The sequence below is a fragment of the Dasypus novemcinctus genome, chromosome 28, assembly GCF_030445035.2.
Source record: "Dasypus novemcinctus isolate mDasNov1 chromosome 28, mDasNov1.1.hap2, whole genome shotgun sequence".
NCBI lineage: Eukaryota > Metazoa > Chordata > Mammalia > Cingulata > Dasypodidae > Dasypus > Dasypus novemcinctus.
In genome coordinates, this window is record NC_080700.1 from 11,689,428 (window position 1) to 11,695,652 (window position 6,225).

The 6,225-nt window shown below is 43.6% G+C and overlaps 1 pseudogene; it reads left to right on the forward strand.

Annotated features, from left to right (window-relative positions):
• The first annotated feature begins 4,136 nt into the window (after nucleotides 1-4,136).
• On the forward strand, nucleotides 4,137-4,768 carry LOC101410987 (ran-specific GTPase-activating protein pseudogene; annotated as a pseudogene).
• The last annotated feature ends 1,457 nt before the right edge of the window (nucleotides 4,769-6,225 follow it).

Consider the following 6,225-nt stretch of genomic DNA (forward strand, 5'->3'; position numbering starts at 1 on the left):
AGAGGGGACAGCTTCCTCCTGTATTCTCAGGAGTACTAGAGACTCCTCTTTGAGAGTTGATCAGACTCCCTCCTAATTTTAGAATTAGGCTTCCCTGCACTATGCCCCCGGGGGTCTTACCAATCCGACGTGTGGAGCTCCTTGCTTCGTTCTCAGGGTCTCTCAAACCTTCCGGTGTCCCCGGCTCCTCGGAAGGGCTCCAGCGAAGACTGCAACCTCTTTCTGGACTCAAATGGGGTGTCCAGGGGCACCCAGGGCTGGGTTTCGCCCGGGCCCTCCCGGCCTCCCTGGAGACGTCCGGTAGGGGTAAACAACTGTTGCCGCCTCTGACCTTCTCAGCGCGTCCCACCACAGTCGCCAAAAATGTTGTAGAGAAATCGTGTGTGCATGGTATCGAAGGCCAGGACATGAGAGTACCAAGAAGAAAGTTGGTTTATTTTGACCAGCCGGGCTCGGTGGACTCTTGTCCTAATAAAAACGGAGCCCCAAATAGAATTTTGGGTTCCCTTTTATACAGAAAAGATATAAGGGTAGGGAGTTAAATGGTGCCTTTGTGAAAGAAAATGACTTTCCTTGTTAGTTAAGTGTTTGTTTGAGTACCAGATAAGTTTTTTATAGTACCCCCATATTTTACGTGAGCTTGAATTAACATATCCCTCACATCTCTGGTGAGCTTGGATTACCATATCGCTCACATCTCAGGTGAGCTTTAGCATATCCCTCACATCTCAAGTGAGCTTTAGCATATCGCTCACATCTCAAGTGAGCTTTAGCATATCGCTCACATCTCAAGTGAGCTTTAGCATATCGCTCACATCTCAAGTGAGCTTTAGCATATCGCTCACATCTCAAGTGAGCTTTAGCATATCGCTCACATCTCAGGTGAGCTTGAATTAGCATATCCCTCACATCTCATCTGGAGGCAACTTGTCTTACATCCTTTTTGAACACTCAGAGACTATAGGGCCTATATTACTTATTTGGCCATCTTGGGGACTAGGTACTCTTGGAAACAATTTTGAATTTATGCACAGGCTATATCATGAGAAGAGACCTCTCAGTGGGAGGTCACCATCATCCTCTAGAGCCTGCCAAAACAGTGATGCTGAAGGCACATGCCATGCCTGAGGTGGAAGGCCAAAGGGCTGCACTCTAGAAACAAGCATGAAGCAGAAGAGCAGCCCTCCTTTTGACCAGGATGACTTTGAATCATAAAACTGGAAGATAGAAGTGCAGGTTTTGAATTTTGATTCACATTGCTCTAGGAAACTAATGTCATCATGTGCCTGTGAGAAGTCAAAACAGTCTTTCTAGAGGAGGGTAGCATCAGATTAGTCTTCAATCATTCCTTCAAATAATTCCCCAATGCAATGTTCAGTTTTTCAGTTACTTCCACCAGAAAGAGCAGGTAACTTTGAGATAAAAATGGCCTCAATGCCAGCATTACATTTCTGGACTTCGCTGTGTCTTGGATCTCTTGTACTCTTGTACTCACTGTCTTGCCAGTTGTCAGTGCCTTCAAACAGATAAGGTTTGGTTGTTCTTATTCAGCTCCTCTAGTTTTCTCAAGTGGAGGATCAATCTGAATGATTCACTGAAAGAAGCATTTCCAGAATTTCTCTTTATGTTGAAAACATTAGCTTGAAATTCCAATTTTAATGATCAAAGGAAAGCAGAAGTGTGTAGACCCCAGTCAAGAGGAGAGAGAGAAAATCACCAAGACATCCATCAGCACCCTAGACAGCACCAAGGACTCCCCTGTTTGCTGAGAGCAACACCGGGTTCCCAGCCCCAGTTGCCACTCTGGATATTAACTGTCAGGCTGCTGTCTTGGCCCCAAGTGACAGAGATAGCACATGCTACTCACTCTTCTTGATGCAGTATTTGGAGACATGTAGGGCTGTTGTGAGGATTAAATATGAAGTACTTTGCACATTTTTGCTATGTTTAATCTCTACAACCCTTGGAATTTCTGTACTGAGAAGAGACAGTATAGCACAGAGGTTTAGAGTTCAGAACCACACTGGGTGCAAACGCTGCTCTCTCATTTAGTAGCTGTTACTAGTTAGTCTTTCTAATATATTGTCACTTACATTATTGGGTAACAGTTACTCTTTTGCAAACACAATGTAGAGTAAACAAAAGACACAAAAGGGCACACACTTTATGGTTCCATTTTTATGAAGATAAAAAAAGGCAAAATTATTCTCTGGAAGTTGGTGATGGAGATTGTGGTCAGAGCCTGCAGCAGCAGTGGGTGGAGGGAGCATTGGGTGTTTCTGGGGTTCTGGCAGGGTCTGCTTCTTTATCAGGGCTGTGTTCAGTTCCTGAAAATTCATCAAATTATACACAATTATTTGTATATTTCCATATATACTATGCTTCACTACATGACTACACGTGAACAAATAATCCCTTCAAAATCTAGATACTGGGAGAAGGCAGAAATGGGTGAAAAGTAATGCACCACAAAATGGGTTTAGATTAAAGGCAGAGAATGGCCAGCCAGTTGTTCTCATGACTTGGAGGTGTCCAGGTGGTAGATGGAGCCCTCTGGAATACAGGGAAGACTGGCATCCTCTTTGTGAACTGGGGCATGTTAGTGTTTAATGATTTTTTGTTTTGTTTTGTTCTGTTGTTTTTTTATTCTTTTTATTTTTTAAAAGATACTTAGATTACATAAATGTTACATTAAAAAATGTAGGGGATCCCCATATGCCCTGCTCCATATACCTCCCTCATTTTCCCACTTTAACAACATTCTTCATTAGTGTGATAGATTCATCCCATTGATGAACACATTTTGGGGCATTGTCACTAAGCATGGATTATAGTTTACATTTTAGTTTGCATTCTCTTCCACACAATTTTTTTTAGATTTGTTGAGATGTACAATGGCCTATTTCAGTCATTGCCATGTCATTCAGGACAATTCACAAGTCCCAAAAAATGCCTCCATATTACGCATGTTTTTCCCTCTCCCTGCCGCCTCCACATGAATAAGTTCTTCCACAGCTAGAATCACAAGTCTATAGAAGAATACCAGTAAATCTACTTTAGTTTATAGTTCATTTCTCAATCTTGAGGATTCTGGGGTGGTGATGCTCACTCCACCTCTAACTGAGAGTGGGATTTGATCCCTTGGGGCAGACATATGGAACTATCTTGCTTGCAGTTGTAGACATCTTGGTTCCTCAGGGTGGTCATTCTCCATCATCACCTCCTTATTTGTTGTCCTGGATGAGTCCAATGAACTGGAAAGTAGGTTTTGCAACTTCATTGAGACTCCGGACTCAGCTGGCACATGGACAGCCCAACGATTTAAGTGTACTGGATGTTCACCTATCACCTCTAGTACTAATTATAGTTCCAAACAGAAGGGGCAGAAGGGCCCTGTGTAGGGAAACCATAACTGAGTCCAACTCTGTCATACTGGGAAACATAAATTCCAAAGAATGGCCCACTGGCAAGTCACCAAACTCCTGAGCTATTGGCCCTGATGTCTGGATGTCTCCAGAGACCTCAGGAGCCCCATTTATTTGCAGTATTATTTTCTTTTGCAGTCAATGCAGTCATCCTGAGATGTGCATAAGTCTTACCCCTGAAATGACCACCTGACTCATTTTGAAGTCTCTTAGCCATATAAACTCATTTGTCATTACCTTTTCTACCTTTTGTTCAAGGTCTTTGTCCAGTTGCATTGTAAGTTTTGTTTGGTAGTGATCCCTTGGGGCTAGGGAGATTCATCCCCAGGAGTCATGTTGCATGCTGGGGTGGAAACTCGTGCATTTATATGCAGAGTTCAGCTTAGAGAATGGCCATATTTTAGCACAAGGAGATTCTCAGGAGGTAACACTGAGGCAACCAATAATACAAGGCTAAGTTTCAATATTAGAGTTTTCCAGTTTAAACCAGCCATCAAAAGGCCATTAGGTGATTAGAGATTAATTCCTCTAGCTAACAGCCTTTGGGGCAATGGGGCAATAGCTTCCCTGCTAGCAAAGGTATTTTCCCAGATTTGCAGGCAGGGAGGAGGTGCCTGCACCAGACTCTGAGGAAGGAGATGTAACCAACCACCTAGAGGCCCCAGAGCCAGCTAATGTCTGAACCAGCCAAGCTGCTACCACTGTGCACCCATGGCACCCACCAAGGACTCTCAAGAGGACCAGGACACTTCCACTGAGAACATAGATAAGTCCAACCACAACCCCCCATTTGAGCTGATTGTCTATCTTCCTGAACAAGAAATCAAACACTGGAGAAGATGAAGAAGAACTTTTTAAAATGTGGGCAAAGTTGTTCTGATTTGCTTCAGAAAGTGACCTCCCTAAGTGGAAGGAGCATGACATGGTGATGTCAAGTTCCTGAAGCACAAGAAGGGGACCATCCACTTTCTCATGCACAGAGACAAGATGCAGAAGGTCTGCACCAACCACGACATCACACCGCTGAAGCCAAACATGGACAGCGAGCAGGCCTGGGTCTGAAATGCTCATGCTGACTTTGCCAATGAGTGCCCCAAGCCTGAGCTGCTGGCCATCTGGTTCCTCAGTGATAAAAATGCACAGAAATTCAAAAAGAAATTTGAGTAATGCAGGAAAGAGACTGAGGAGTGAGAAAAGAGAGACCAGGGCAAAAATGATAATGCCAGAAAGCATTATCTGAGAAGCTGGAAGCTCCTTTGGTAAAGGAGGAGATCCAGGAGGCCCCTGGCAACAAGGAGTCTGAAAAGGAGGAGACCAAGGAAAAAATAAAAAAGAAGCAATAAATTTTCTTGCCCTATTTCCTTTCCCCCCCTTTTTCTCTTTCCTTTTTTTTTCCTCTTTCTTTTCCCACCACCCCTTATTTTCTGTTTCTTTTTTACAAGGGAATTTATATTAAGAGCTAATATCATCCCAACATTCAGGATCTTATTTTCTTTCTAAGTTTTTGCCCTGTTGAAGATGACTTCAGAAAATCCATTCCCCAGTCATGAAAATGTACTGTGCTAATTCTCTTCTCCATAGTAGAAACACTGATTTATAGTCATAAAATATAATGAATACAAACAATTTGAAAATGGGGGAAAAAATTCCAAAGCATTCTAACACAAAATATAAAAATAAATTACAGTAGCTAGAAGTAGGAATGTAAAAACATGGATAAAGATTAACTCTGCAAGAATATACTGGTCTCTGACATCCCTGGAAAATGTATCTGCCACAGGATCCATTTTGATCTGCCTGCCTGGCAGGCCTGCAAATGGAAGGACCCAGTATTTGGGGTAAGCCCCCAGGGTTTTCTGCCATTGCCATGCTGCCTCTGAGGGGAGAGGCATGGAGAAGGTAACAGCAGGCAGGCCCAAGGGCAAAGATACCAGCTGCTAAACAAGCCTGAAAAAGAAGCCTTGCAGGACCTGGTGCTCTGCCAGGGAATCACTGTCTTGGCTGGGCGGTGATTTCAGACATTGCCGTATGATATCCTTCCTGGCTGGGGTCAGATCTCACAAGCCTGGGCTCATGGCATAGATACAGAGAATTCCCAAGCCCTATCCCCTTCCCTCCTGGGATTACATCCTGTGGGAGCTCATAGGTGAACTTGTTTAAAATGGAGAACCAAAGGAAGGCATTAAACAAGCTGTGGGCCATAGTTTCACTCACCAATAAATTCCTCAACTGTCTCACCAAATATGTTACTGAATTTTATCTAGGTTCTTTGACTATGCTGCAAAAATGCATTTCAAGAGCACATTGGGTCAGTTAGGCCAGTAATTTATCCAGGTAGGGAGGGACTAGAAGGAGAAGAAAATAACATACCAGGGGGTCCAGTTAGAGAGGAAGGGGGTTGAAAAGTGTAAAGTGGGCTGATTGCAGGCTACATTTTCCCATTATAGATTATAAATTCCCAGATTAACTTGCATGGCCACAAGGCAGAGGAAATATAGCAAGAGCAGAGTGCAGAGGAGAGGAATGGATCCAGAGGCAAGAAAGCATGTGAGAGAGCACCTGTTCAGACCTGCACCTGGATTTTTGAACTCTTAATTATTTCATCCCTTTGCCAAGGGCATGGGAGGGGTTCCAGGTGTTTGCCCTTTTGACTGATTACCCCACCTATCATCTCTCCTGAGGGTCCAATGATAAAGTCCTTTGGGAATATCCAGGGTTTCTCATGGCTTCCAGAATAAGTCTTTGTTCTGAAAGGTGGCATCTTGGGGAGGGTCTTCCAGCAGCCATCTTGGGTGTTATT